The sequence below is a fragment of the Oncorhynchus gorbuscha genome, linkage group LG12, assembly GCF_021184085.1.
Source record: "Oncorhynchus gorbuscha isolate QuinsamMale2020 ecotype Even-year linkage group LG12, OgorEven_v1.0, whole genome shotgun sequence".
In the NCBI taxonomy this organism is placed as follows: domain Eukaryota; kingdom Metazoa; phylum Chordata; class Actinopteri; order Salmoniformes; family Salmonidae; genus Oncorhynchus; species Oncorhynchus gorbuscha.
Genome location: NC_060184.1, coordinates 19,392,981 through 19,408,432, shown reverse-complemented (window position 1 = coordinate 19,408,432; position 15,452 = coordinate 19,392,981). Strand labels below are relative to the sequence as shown.

Below are 15,452 nucleotides of genomic sequence, written 5' to 3'. Positions count from 1 at the left end.
CACCCATAGATGTGTCATAGTGATAACAATTCTCCACTGACATATTGATGTCACACACTCACACATCACATACACACAATTGTCCCGCAAAACTGGGGCACAAACCACATGTGAAGGGGCTGTGTGGTCCAGAGCTGTGTGGGGTTGGAGCTAGCATGCATTAATAATGTAATGTCTGTCCAAAGACTTTGATAGCTAGAAAATAAGTCACTATCACTCCATCTCTGTGGAAATCTCCCCTGAAAGATCCATTTGTTCCTGTCTTATGTAAAATTAGCATTGTGTGTTGAGTGAGTTACTATGGGTTATTCCTGGAAATGGCTCTGTGACTATTCTCGGTTAAACCAGAACTAAAGTCTTGAGTAATTGGTCAGATGCTCGATTAAGTTCTGGGTCCATATGTGTATAAAGAAGAGATAGAACACAGATCGGAAACTTAATAAAGAGCTCCATCCTCCCTCTTTGCAAGTTATAGGAAAGTCTATGGGCCAAATGATCCCTCCCCTTTAGAAATTCTAAAGACGCTTAAACCTGCGAAATTGTGATTTGTACAATTTACCGGAACTAATGCTGCTCGGTATCTTACCCATCTTGTTGTATCATGACAGATCTACGGCACCATTTATGTTTACGTAGTCTGTCCATGAGAGATTACTCTGTGACACACCAAAGCAGGATCCCTTTCAGTCACTCTTTCTGCATTATGCATAATGCATGAGAGGTTGTGTGTTTCAGGTGTGGAAAGTGTCATGTTTCAGAAAGAGCCCGTTTCTTTAAAATAACTGTCCTATGTTTCCAGATTCCTATGAAATTTGACCTAAAATTCATTATAGAATGAGTTAAATCGTTTTCCTTCCAACTTTTTTTATTACGTATCTTAAAAAGCAGCTTTTCTGTGTTGGAATGGTGTGGGCATTCCCCAACTAGAGAATGGTGTGGGCATTCCCCAACTAGAGAATGGTGTGGGCATTCCCCAACTAGAGAATGGTGTGGGCATTCCCCAACTAGAGAATGGTGTGGGCATTCCCCAACTAGAGAATGGTGTGGGCATTCCCCAACTAGAGAATGGTGTGGGCATTCCCCAACTAGAGAATGGTGTGGGCATTCCCCAACTAGAGAGTGGTGTGGGCATTCCCCAACTAGAGAATGGTGTGGGCATTCCCCAACTAGAGAATGGTGTGGACATTCCCCAACTAGAGAATGGTGTGGACATTCCCCAACTAGAGAATGGTGTGGACATTCCCCAACTAGAGAATGGTGTGGGCATTCCCCAACTAGAGAATGGTGTGGGCATTCCCCAACTAGAGAATGGTGTGGGCATTCCCCAACTAGAGAATGGTGTGGGCATTCCCCAACTAGAGAATGGTGTGGGCATTCCCCAACTAGAGAGTGGTGTGGGCATTCCCCAACTAGAGAATGGTGTGGGCATTCCCCAACTAGAGAATGGTGTGGACATTCCCCAACTAGAGAATGGTGTGGACATTCCCCAACTAGAGAATGGTGTGGACATTCCCCAACTAGAGAATGGTGTGGGCATTCCCCAACTAGAGAATGGTGTGGGCATTCCCCAACTAGAGAGTGGTGTGGGTATTCCCCAACTAGAGAATGGTGTGGGCATTCCCCAACTAGAGAATGGTGTGGGCATTCCCCAACTAGAGAATGGTGTGGACATTCCCCAACTAGAGAATGGTGTGGGCATTCCCCAACTAGAGAATGGTGTGGGCATTCCCCAACTAGAGAATGGTGTGGACATTCCCCAACTAGAGAATGGTGTGGACATTCCCCAACTAGAGAATGGTGTGGGCATTCCCCAACTAGAGAATGGTGTGGGCATTCCCCAACTAGAGAATGGTGTGGACATTCCCCAACTAGAGAATGGTGTGGACATTCCCCAACTAGAGAATGGTGTGGACATTCCCCAACTAGAGAATGGTGTGGGCATTCCCCAACTAGAGAATGGTGTGGACATTCCCCAACTAGAGAATGGTGTGGGCATTCCCCAACTAGAGAATGGTGTGGGCATTCCCCAACTAGAGAATGGTGTGGACATTCCCCAACTAGAGAATGGTGTGGACATTCCCCAACTAGAGAATGGTGTGGGCATTCCCCAACTAGAGAATGGTGTGGGCATTCCCCAACTAGAGAATGGTGTGGACATTCCCCAACTAGAGAATGGTGTGGACATTCCCCAACTAGAGAATGGTGTGGACATTCCCCAACTAGAGAATGGTGTGGGCATTCCCCAACTAGAGAATGGTGTGGACATTCCCCAACTAGAGAATGGTGTGGGCATTCCCCAACTAGAGAATGGTGTGGGCATTCCCCAACTAGAGAATGGTGTGGACATTCCCCAACTAGAGAATGGTGTGGGCATTCCCCAACTAGAGAATGGTGTGGGCATTCCCCAACTAGAGAATGGTGTGGACATTCCCCAACTAGAGAATGGTGTGGACATTCCCCAACTAGAGAATGGTGTGGGCATTCCCCAACTAGAGAATGGTGTGGGCATTCCCCAACTAGAGAATGGTGTGGACATTCCCCAACTAGAGAATGGTGTGGACATTCCCCAACTAGAGAATGGTGTGGGCATTCCCCAACTAGAGAATGGTGTGAACATTCCCCAACTAGAGAATGGTGTGGGCATTCCCCAACTAGAGAATGGTGTGGGCATTCCCCAACTAGAGAATGGTGTGGGCATTCCCCAACTAGAGAATGGTGTGAACATTCCCCAACTAGAGAATGGTGTGGGCATTCCCCAACTAGAGAATGGTGTGGGCATTCCCCAACTAGAGAATGGTGTGGACATTCCCCAACTAGAGAATGGTGTGGACATTCCCCAACTAGAGAATGGTGTGGACATTCCCCAACTAGAGAATGGTGTGGGCATTCCCCAACTAGAGAATGGTGTGGACATTCCCCAACTAGAGAGTGGTGTGGGCATTCCCCAACTAGAGAATGGTGTGGGCATTCCCCAACTAGAGAATGGTGTGGACATTCCCCAACTAGAGAATGGTGTGGGCATTCCTCAACTAGAGAATGGTGTGGGCATTCCCCAACTAGAGAATGGTGTGGACATTCCCCAACTAGAGAATGGTATGGGCATTCCGCAACTAGAGAATGGTGTGGACATTCCCCAACTAGAGAGTGGTGTGGGCATTCCCCAACTAGAGAATGGTGTGGGCATTCCCCAACTAGAGAATGGTGTGGACATTCCCCAACTAGAGAATGGTGTGGGCATTCCCCAACTAGAGAATGGTGTGGGCATTCCCCAACTAGAGAATGGTGTGGGCATTCCCCAACTAGAGAATGGTGTGGGCATTCCCCAACTAGAGAATGGTGTGGACATTCCCCAACTAGAGAATGGTGTGGGCATTCCCCAACTAGAGAATGGTGTGGACATTCCCCAACTAGAGAATGGTGTGGACATTCCCCAACTAGAGAATGGTGTGGACATTCCCCAACTAGAGAATGGTGTGGGCATTCCACAACTAGAGAATGGTATGGACAAACAACATTATTTGGGTATGAGTTAACAGAATATGAACTTTTAACATTCTTGTCCCTAAATAGACATTATATTGAGTAAGTAGGGAAATATATTAGATTTACTGTATAAACTGGGTTGTAAAGTGGTTATTAAATAGCTCTGTCTAAGAGACAGGTTGATGATGATGATGATGAGTCTGTCAGTACAGTAGCCTATGGTAATGTCAGTACAGTTGCCTATGTGAATGTCAGGACAGTAGCCTATGGTAATATCAGGACAGTAGCCTAATGTCCTTTGGTGGGATGATATCTGTATCCCAAATGGCACCCTATTTCCTTTATAGTGCACTACGTTTGACCAGGACCCATAGGGCTCTAGTCAAAAGCAAGGGTTGGAACTAACATTTTTTCCAATCGTTTTGTTCTGAACAGAAGCGCTATTTTTGTTGTTGTTCCGTTCCACTGTTCTGGCCAGCAAAATACAGTTCTGAACCAGTTGAAACCCCAAAAATATCGCTCCTTTCTGTTCCTTTTTTAACCTGTGAAATCAGCGTTTTTATACATTTAACTAATTAAATTACTTCACCCTATCATTGTGGATAGAGCAAACGAGCTAGTTGTTTACATGCATGATGGAAAGACAAGTGTAGCTTATGGTGCAAGATGTGACTGAAATTTTGCTGGTGGGGAGAGAGTGAAAGAGGGTTGAGGAGGAGGCTTGAAGTGCTGTGCATCTTGTTATGACATGCATTATCTGAATTAGGTCCACAGAATTATACCTAGGAGGAGTGGCTTCTATGGAGGAACTTTGAATGTCCTTTCAGCTAGCTATCTATGAAAAGCTTATGTGCAGAGCAGCAACAGAATTAGAAACACCTCATACCTTTTTGCAGTTAATAAATCCAATGTGAAACGTGATAACTAAGCCTATAGTATCCTTAACTAGCATATAATTTCTTTGATCCGTTCTTCTCTAGCTAATTACAAATCTCTCCCCAGCTTCTGAATCATGATTGTAATATCAGTAATATCAGTACAGTAGCCTATGGGTATGTCAGGACAGTAGCCTATGGTAATATCAGGACGGTAGCCTATGGGAATGTCCGTACAGTAGCCTATGGGTATGTCAGGACAGTAGCCTATGGGTATGTCAGGACAGTAGCCTATGGTAATATCAGGACGGTAGCCTATGGGAATATCAGGACGGTAGCCTATGGGTATGTCAGGACAGTAGCCTATGGTAAATTCAGGACGGTAGCCTATGGGAATAACAGGACGGTAGCCTATGGGAATGTCAGTAATGTCAGTACAGTAGCCTATGGGTATGTCAGGACAGTAGCCTATGGTAATATCAGGACGGTAGCCTATGGTAATGTCAAGATGGTAGCCTATGGTAATGTCAGGAGGGTAGCCTATGGTAATGTCAGTACAGTTGCCTATGGTAATGTCAGTACAGTAGCCTATGGTAATGTCAAGATGGTAGTCTATGGTAATGTCAGGACAGTAGCCTATGGTTATGTCAGGACAGTAGCCTATGGTTATGTCAAGATGGTAGCCTATGGTAATGTCAGGACAGTAGCCTATGGTTATGTCAAGATGGTAGCCTATGGTAATGTCAGGACAGTAGCCTATGGTTATGTCAAGATGGTAGCCTATGGTAATGTCAGGACAGTAGCCTATGGTTATGTCAAGATGGTAGCCTATGGTAATGTCAGGACAGTAGCCTATGGTTATGTCAGGACAGTAGCCTATGGTTATGTCAAGATGGTAGCCTATGGTAATGTCAGGACAGTAGCCTATGGTAATGTCAGGACAGTAGCCTATGGTAATATCAGAACAGTAGCCTATGGTTATGTCAGGACAGTAGCCTATGGGAATGTCAGTACAGTAGCCTATGGGAATATCAGTACAGTAGCCTATGGTAATGTCAAGATGGTAGTCTATGGTAATGTCAGGACAGTAGCCTATGGTAATGTCAAGATGGTAGCCTATGGTAATGTCAGGAGGGTAGCCTATGGTAATGTCAGTACAGTTGCCTATGGTAATGTCAGTACAGTAGCCTATGGTAATGTCAAGATGGTAGTCTATGGTAATGTCAGGACAGTAGCCTATGGTAATGTCAGGACAGTAGCCTATGGTTATGTCAAGATGGTAGCCTATGGTAATGTCAGGACAGTAGCCTATGGTAATGTCAGGACAGTAGCCTATGGTAATGTCAAGATGGTAGCCTATGGGAATGTCAGAACGGTAGCCTATGGCAATGTCAGGATGGTAGCCTATGGTAATGTCAGTACAGTTGCCTATGGGAATGTCAACACGGTAGCCTATGGTAATGTCAGGACAGTAGCCTATGGTAATGTCAGAACGGTAGCCTATGGTAATGTCAGGATGGTAGCCTATGGTAATGTCTGGACAATAGCCTATGGTAATGTCAGTACAGTTGCCTATGGGAATGTCAAGACGGTAGCCTATGGTAATGTCAGTACAGTAGCCTATGGTAATGTTAGTACGGTAGCCTATGGTAATGTCAGAACGGTAGCTTATGGTAATGTCAGGATGGTAGCCTATGGTAATGTCAGTACAGTTTCCTATGGGAATGTCAAGACGGTAGCCTATGGTAATGTCAGGATGGTAGCCTATGGGAATGTCAACACGGTAGCCTATGGGAATGTCAAGACGGTAGCCTATGGTAATGTCAGGATGGTAGCCTATGGTAATGTCAGTACAGTTGCCTATGGGAATGTCAATAGGGTAGCCTATGGTAATGTCAGTACAGTAGCCTATGGTAATGTCAGTACAGTTGCCTATGGAAATGTCAGGACAGTAGCCTATGGTAATGTCAGTACAGTAGCCTATGGGAATGTCAACACGGTAGCCTATGGAAATGTCAGGACAGTAGCATATGGTAATGTCAGGACAGTAGCCTATGGTAATGTCAGGACAGTAGCCTATGGTAATGTCAGGACAGTAGCCTATGGTAATGTCAGGACAGTAGCCTATGGTAATGTCAGGACAGTAGCATATGGTAATGTCAGGACAGTAGCCTATGGTAATGTCAGGACAGTAGCCTATGGTAATGTCAGGACAGTAGCCTATGGTAATGTCAGGACAGTAGCATATGGTAATGTCAGGACAGTAGCCTATGGTAATGTCAGGACAGTAGCATATGGTAATGTCAGGACAGTAGCCTATGGTAATGTCAGGACAGTAGCCTATGGTAATGTCAGGACAGTAGCCTATGGTAATGTCAGGACAGTAGCCTATGGTAATGTCAGGACAGTAGCATATGGTAATGTCAGGACAGTAGCCTATGGTAATGTCAGGACAGTAGCCTATGGTAATGTCAGGACAGTAGCCTATGGTAATGTCAGGACAGTAGCCTATGGTAATGTCAGGACAGTAGCCTATGGTAATGTCAGGACAGTAGCCTATGGTAATGTCAGGACAGTAGCCTATGGTAATGTCAGGACAGTAGCCTATGGTAATGTCAGGACAGTAGCCTATGGTAATGTCAGTACAGTAGCATATTTTTTGTTATAGTGGATAGGTTGCCTAGGCTCTGTTGCCTGAACCGGGCCCAAACCCTGGTCAAAGTAGTGCACTATATAGGTAATAGGGTGCTATTTGGGACACCACCACTATTTCTCTGTCCTGTCTAAACATAATGGAGGGAAGGTAATTTCATTGATATCATCTCTCAAGATTTAATGTCCTCTGTCACCGGTGTCTTTATTGTACCGTAAGGTGACTCACAGGTGCTGACACATTTTTGCCCTGTTCAAGGATTTTTCTTTATTTGTACTATTTTGTACATTGTAGATAGTGAAGACATCAAAACTTGAAATAACACAAATGGAATCATGTAGAAGTGTGAAACAAATCCAAATATATTTTATATTTGAGATTCTTCAAAGTAGCCACCCTTTGCCTTAATGACAGCTTTGCACACTCTTGGCATTGTTTCAACCAACTTCATGAGGAATGCTTTTCCAACAATCTTGAAGGAGTTCCCACATATGCTGAGCACTTGTTGGTTGCTTTTCCTTCACTCTGTGGTCCAACTCATCCCAAACCATCTCAATTTGGTTGAGGTCGGGTCATTGTGGAGGCCAGGACATCTGATGCAGCACTCCATCACTCTCCTTCTTGGTCAAATAGCCCTTCCACAGCCTGGAGGTGTGTTGGGTCATTGTCCTGTTGAAAAACAAATGATAGTCCCACTAAGAGCAAACCAGATGGGATGGAGTATCGCTGCAGAATGCTTTGGTAGCCATTCCGGTTAAGTGTGCCTTGAATTCTAAATAAATCAGACAGTGTCACCAGCAAAGCACCCCCACACCATCACACCTCCTCATCCGTGCTTCATGGTGAGAACCACACATGCAGAGATCATCCTTTCACCTACTCTGTGTCTCACAAAGACACAGCAGTTGGAACCAAAAATCTCAGATTTCCACCGGTCTGATGTCCATTGCTCGTGTTTCTTGGCCCAAGCAAGTCTCTTCTTCTCATTGGGGTCTTTTAGTAGTTGTTTCTTTGCAGCAATTTGACCATGAAGGCCTGATTCTGGTCTCCTCCGAACAGTTGATGTTGAGATGTGTCTGTTACTTGAAGTCTGTGAAGCATTTATTTGGGCTGAAATCTGAGGCTGGGAACTCTAATGAACTTATCCTCTGCAGCAGAAGTAACTCCGGGTCTTCCTTTCCTGTGACGGTCCTCATGAGAGCCAGTTTCATCATAGCTGTTGATGTTTTTTTGCGACTGCAACTGAAGATACTTTCAAAGTTCTTGAATTGTTCCGGATTGACTGGCCTTCAAGTCGTAAATTAATGATGGACTGTCGTTTCTCTTTGCTTATTTGAGCTGTACTTGCCATAATATGGACGTGGTATATACCAAATAGGGCTATCTTATGTATAACACCCCTACCTTGTCACATCACAACTGATTGGCTCAAATGCATTAAATCAAATGCATTAACAAGCAAAGGAATATCCGCAAATGAACTTTTAACAAGGCAAACCTGTTAATTGAAATGCTTTCCAGCTGACTATCTCATGAAGCTGGTTGAGAGACTGCCAAGAGTATGCAATGCTGTCATCAAGGCTACTTTTACGAATCTAAAATCTAAAATATATTTTGATTTGTTTATCACTTTTTTGGTTACTACATGATTCCATGTGTTATTTAATAGTTTTGATATCTTTACTATTATTCTACAATGTATAACATAGTAAAAAATAAAGAAAAGCCCTTGAATGAGTTGGTGTGTCCAAACCTCTGAAACTTTTGGTACTGTATGTGCAACAAAGGGCAACTAACCAAGGGGGCCTCGATGATTACCAAGGAAAGACAGGGAGAGAGGGGAAAAAAGATACTGCAACGAAGACAATCACGGAGGTTATGATGCTATCCTCTATTCCCTGGGTTAGGGTTAGGTTTAGGATAAGGGTTTGGGTAAGGGTTAGGTTTAGGTTTAGGATAAGGGTTTTGGTAAGGGTTAGGTTTAGGTTTAGGATAAAGGTTAGGGTTGGAGCTATGGTTAGGGTTATTAAATAGTTAGTTGAAATGTTACTGTCTGTAGAAAGTCTGTAGAGCATCTACAGATGGACTATCCAAATAAAGTGTTACCCAATTAAGTACCTTACTGTGATTGTTTTAAAATAAAATGGTAAAAACAAAATCACAAATAGCTTCTTTGCAAAGAGCAATTTGTCCAGTAAGAATTTTGCTAGGACTGTCTAGGACTGTCTAGGACTGTCTAGGAGTGTCTAGGACTGGTCTCGGTGGGGAAGGGAAATCTGAAAACAATTTGTTATTGGCAGAGTGGTTTGAAACGATGAAAATCAGATTTTTGACTGCCATGGGCCTTAAACCAAGAAGAGGGAGGAAACAAACACTTCATCCCAGATCCAGACCATAGGAGGGAGGAGGAAGGGAGGGAGGAGGAAGGAGGCCCCTTGCTTGACCGGTAGCCATATTTGACCTCTGGTTTACTCAGGATGCGTCGGGAATGGCAACCTATCCACTATATTGTCCACTGCCTTTGACCAGGGCTCTAGGGAATAGGGTGCCATTAAGGATGCACAAAGAGAGAGTGGCTTCCTCATGAGTGGATGCTGGTAAAACAGGGAAATGTAATGCGCCTTGAGAGGTTTAGTGTTGGTGAGTGACACCCCCCCCCCCCCTCCATCTCCACAGACACTTGATCTGGTCGGGACATGCAGAAGCCAGACTAACTAATCTGAAGGACTCAGGGCAAGGTGGAAGCAGAAGAGCAACAGCAGGGCTTGACACAAACAGAGAGCCCAACCAGGAGACTATCACACATTTACAGCTCATTAGACAGATGGCGGGAGGCAGGCGCATATCTTCAACTGTCTTCCCCCCACCGAAGTTGGGGGCAGGGTGCGAGAAGAAGGGAGAAGAGAGGAGAGGGAGAAAGAAGATAGAAGAGCAAGTGAGCTAGCGATACCACCTAGTGTGACTGCTGTCGCTAATGCACGGGGTTCTTCTCTCCGTCAACACAAGGGCACTGTGCTCAGAGCTAATCTGACAGTAAGGATACAGGCTCTTTGTCTGCCGTTTGAGCAGGCTACTCTGAGAACCAACGCATGTACATGTATCTCTCTCTGAGTCAACCAGCCAGCCAGCCAGCCAGGGAGACCCAGTGAGAGCCTATAGAATGTTGTCTGTGTGTTTATAGTAGCTGGATTTAACCCTCGAGACCCAAACAATTAACCACTGGCTGCCCTGTATTTTCAATGTCTCATCTCAGGTGCAGGGTGTATCAACAAGTGCATGGCAGTAATGTTCTGCCAGTTTGTATAGAAACACAGCAGGATACCATACAGCATCCTCAAGAATAAAGACAGGGACAGCGTAAAGTCAGAGCTGAGCATCCTTGTAGTAAAGTGGCAGGGTCATGTCCTCCCCAGTGTCTCGTCATGAACAGTAAACTACTGAAATACCAGAGGATTAGGAAGTACAGTATCTGGTTTACTCCACACCATCAGGGGAGGTTTACTCCACACCGTCAGGGGAGGTTTTACTCCACACCGTCAGGGGAGGTTTACTCCACACCGTCAGGGGAGGTTTACTCCACACCGTCAGGGGAGGTTTACTCCACACCGTCAGGGGAGGTTTACTCCACACAGTCAGGGGAGGTTTACTCCACACCATCAGGGGAGGTTTACTCCACACCATCAGGGGAGGTTTACTCCACACCGTCAGGGGAGGTTTACTCCACACCGTCAGGGGAGGTTTACTCCACACCATCAGGGGAGGTTTACTCCACACCGTCAGGGGAGGTTTACTCCACACCATCAGGGGAGGTTTACTCCACACCATCAGGGGAGGTTTACTCCACACCGTCAGGGGAGGTTTACTCCACACCGTCAGGGGAGGTTTACTCCACACCGTCAGGGGAGGTTTACTCCACACCGTCAGGGGAGGTTTACTCCACACAGTCAGGGGAGGTTTACTCCACACCGTCAGGGGAGGTTTACTCCACACCATCAGGGGAGGTTTACTCCACACCGTCAGGGGAGGTTTACTCCACACCGTCAGGGGAGGTTTACTCCACACCATCAGGGGAGGTTTACTCCACACCGTCAGGGGAGGTTTACTCCACACCATCAGGGGAGGTTTACTCCACACCGTCAGGGGAGGTTTACTCCACACCGTCAGGGGAGGTTTACTCCACACCGTCAGGGGAGGTTTACTCCATACCGTCAGGGGAGGTTTACTCACAGAAAACGTCTCATGTGTCCCAGTGTTTACTGGTGTCTTACTGTGGAAAAAAACATTTTGTTCCTTTGCCATTCATACACATTAGCTGTCAAATTTACTGTAAGTTACTTCTATTTCACTAGTTTATTTATTGTCATAATTGCGTTTAATGGCTTTAAGTAGAACGCTTGGCTGTACTGCAGCGACTCATTGTCCCTGTGCTTCCTCCTCCACCTTTCTTTTCTCTCCTACGAGGATAAATGATGATGGCAGCCAACCCTCCATACAGTACCTCCATCCATTAGCGCTGTGCTGTGACTCATCAGCATCGAGGCTCCTCGTCATGCGCCTTTCAATACAAAGGTTAATGTCAGGTTACTTAGCAGATCTGATATTAAAACGTCTAGCTTGTAGTCTCTCCAGAGGAGATGGACTATCTCTCTTCTGGCTTGGTAGCGTGCCGTCCGGAGAAGCACTCCATTGTCATGCTATGCAATGTCCTCATTAGGATACATGACATTCAGGAATTTACTGAAGTACATTTGCATGAATTAGCCGTCTCTACTACAGAGTGGATTGGACAGAGGGAGGCCTCAGAGAGAGAGCTCAGTGAGGGAGAGAGAGACTGGAGGAAGACAGAGGGGGATGTCAGAGAGAGCGAGAGAGAGATAGCAATAGAGGGAGAAAGAAGGGGGGGTAATAGTATTCCACACTGTCTGTTTATGAAAGGATATTGGGCAGACTTCCTTAAAACAGGATTCTGTGATGCACTCTTGCTATAATGTCCTGCTCTGTAATTGTACCGCCTCGTCACCAGTCCTTAGAAACACAGCAGGCCTGACACACCCGGTCCACAAGCCCATATTAGCATGAAATGCCCCAGTTCTATTACCTTGATTAAATTGTCCCTTTGTGTTAACTCCTACAATAAGTGTTGCTAATGTTCTGAAACGCTTCATACAGTATGTCAACGAACTATCCAGTAATGACCAGGAAATGTGCTTTATATCCACCACCTTCGCGTTTTGTTCTCCCTTTCAAGTGTAGCTTTTTAGGTTGCAAGTGCAACCATCTTTCCCTCTTGCCTTTTTTTCCTCACACCTTCTCTCTCTCTATCTCTGTCTTTCTCTCTCTTTCTCTCTCTCTCGCTCTCTCTCTCTTTCTTTTGCTGTCTTTCTCCGGATCCCTCACGTTTGCCTTCATTATGCGACTGTGCTGGTTGTAACAGTGGTGTAATCACATATGATCGAGGGCATTGGTGGAAAACCTACACAATCGTCATACTTGAGTAAAAGTAAAGATACTTTCATAGAAAATGACTCAATTAAAAGGGAAAGTCACCCAGTAAAATACTACTTTTGTAAAAGTTTTAAATATACTTAAGTATCAAAAGTAAAAATCTATTCAAATTCCTTATGTTAAGAAAACCAGATGGCACCATTTAATTTTTTTTTTTTACGGATAGCCAGAGGCACACTCCAACACTCAGACATAATTTACTAACTAAGCATTTGTCTTTAGTGAGTCCACCAGATCAGAGGCAGTAGGGATGGCCAGGGATGTTCTCTTGATACGTGTGTGAAGTGGACAATTTTCCTGTTCTGCTAAGCATTAAAAATGTAACGAGTAATTTTGGGTGTCAGGAAAAATGTATGGAGTAAAAAGTACATTATTTTCTTCAGGAATGTAGTGAAGTAATAGTAAAAGTTGTCAAAATATAAATAGTAAATTACAGATTTACAAGCTGGAATTAGATCCAGGGAACGCTCAGCACTTTTCCCCCAGCAGCCCAGCAGCAGCTCTGGGAAGTCTGTTTATCAGCAGCCCTGGATGGTGCTGGCCCAGCTGACCAGCCTCATTTGTGCCCAGACCACTTTCATCTTTACCTGGTTGTGTATGGGTAAAAGAAAGGGAGGGGTGGATAGTGGATAAACGAGACCAGTGGGTGGCAATTAGTAGTAACCTGGCCCTGCCTCACTTCTGGTTTGGGGCACTGCTCTCTCTCTCTTTCTGTCTCCGGCAAGGTGTGTGTATATGCAGTGAGTGTGTGTGTGTGTGTGTGTGTGTGTGTGTGTGTGTGTGTGTGTGTGTGTGTGTGTGTGTGTGTGTGTGTGTGTGTGTGTGTGTGTGTGTGTGTGTGTGTGTGTGTGTGTGTGTGTGTGTGTGTGTGTGTGTGTGTGTGTGTGTGTGTGTGTGTGTGTGTGTGTGTGTGTGTGTGTGTGTGTGTGTGTGTGTGTGTGTGTGTTCATACGTGTGTGAGTGTGTGTGTGTGTGTGCATACGTGAGTGAGTGAGTGAGTGAGTGAGTGTGTGTGCATACGTGAGTGAGTGAGTGAGTGTGTGCGCACACGGATGTGGCCGAGTGGTTCTGCAGCGTTATAGTAGAGGTGCTGTGTTCATCAGTAGCGGAGAGTCCAGTCTAGGGAGTAGCCTAACATTAATATATTAGGCAGGCAACCATAGAATTACAAAAATACTATCCTTATAGGATTAGAATTCATAAATGTTGTGTATGTAAACCCCATTTAGAATAATCCCTCCGTACAAAATCGACACAACACACATCCCAGTGATTTCACTCCTGCTATGAATAATTCATATTACCTAACATTTTCCCCTCTAGGCCTATATTTGATTTTCCTCGTAAACACTGTCCAGTTGTTTTTCCAAACGGAAAAATCCACAAAGCAAATTTTTGTGGTTTGTGAGTTAGATTTCTGAGGAGGGAAAATCCTGTTTTACTAGCAGGGTGCCTGGCACCAAGCATGGGAGTGCAGCCTCTACTGCTACAGTTCACAGAGAGAGAGAGAGAGAGAGAGAGAGTACCATTACATCTAGAACAGTGGTCAACAATCTTTTCTGAGTCAAGGGGGGGGTAGCAGCGGTGAGGTTGCCTCTCATCCCTCCGCTCTTCCTCCCTACATTGAGAAAAGGGAACACAGTCCTCCAGCGGATGAGGAAACTCAAGTCGCACTACATTATTTCTGCCTCATGCACCAATTCAGGTTGTTAATCCAATGTCCAGATAAAGTGAAATATTCCTCGATATAAAAAAGAAACAAGCTGCTAATAATAACAAAGCACTTTGCTATAGTCATTCATTACAGCTGCAGTGCTGGTTGGAGCATTTTATGGCTTCTAAAAGTGTTGAACAACGTGTTGACGGCGCTGAATAACAACTTCAACATGAACTTACTCATAAAACAGCAGCGCTTTGCTCTATTTGTTGAGTCTCTCTCTAGTCAAAAGTTTTGAAATCTTACATCATCAATTTTGCTTATTATTTTAACAGTCTATGGCTTCAGGGCACAGTGCAGACACGGTGATCTGAGCTATCTGATTGGCCAGCCGTAGGCCTGTAGGTGCACCTGACTTGCTCTCTGGGCCTGCTTGGTCAGCAGAGTAATAACTTCAGACATTAAATGGTTCAAATTGGGACACTTTGCCTTCCCTGCACTAGGGCTGCTGAATCAAGTGCACCTACCGCCAACATCACGAAACAAATAAAAAAATAGGAACGCTTCATCGTTGTTTTTTTAACCTAAATGTTTGGTGATCGACTAGGAATGCCTCGCGATTGATGGGTTGATGACCACTGATCTAAAGACCTAATGACCTAGAGTAATTCATCTTGTGTTGTTACTCCCACAAATGGGTAGCAAAACAACCAGTAAACACTGGGCTCTTTCTCCCTGCTCATTAAAAACACACTTTGAGAGCCCGTTAAGTCTTGTGCCGGGGACTTTACATCGCTCAGGCAAAGAAAAGGTTCCGGTGGCACACACACAACAATTGCTATCCACCATTCAAAGTGGATAGCCTCGTAATTGCATTGTGAGCACACCTTGCTTTGTGTGTGGTTTGTGATGGTATTCATTGAGCAAGCATCTCTCTCTCTCTCTCTCTCTCTCTCTATCACTTTCTCTCTCTCTCTCCTTCTCTCTCTCTCTCTCTCTCTCTCTCTCTCTCTCTCTCTCTCTCTCTCTCTCTCTCTCTCTCTCTCTCTCTCTCTCTCTCTCTTTCTCTTCAGTAACAACAGTAGTAGAAGGCAGGTTTCCATAATTATCCTGCATTAAGTCTAAATTGAAGGATTCCCTCTCTCTTATCCTAGGTTACGCCACATGGCTGCAATAATGATAAGCCGCAGTCTTTCAAACTATTTGGCTTCACAGGCCCTTAAAGAGGGGCTGCAGGGGACTGACAGAAAGTGAGGCAGCAGCAGTAGCAGCAGGAGGA

At 45.0% G+C, this 15,452-nt stretch overlaps 1 protein-coding gene across 2 annotated transcripts in view; it reads left to right on the top strand.

Annotated features, from left to right (window-relative positions):
- Window positions 1-15,452, top strand: part of LOC123990662 (transcription regulator protein BACH2-like) — a 118,188-nt gene that overhangs the window by 69,540 nt on the left and 33,196 nt on the right. The window lies entirely within an intron of this gene.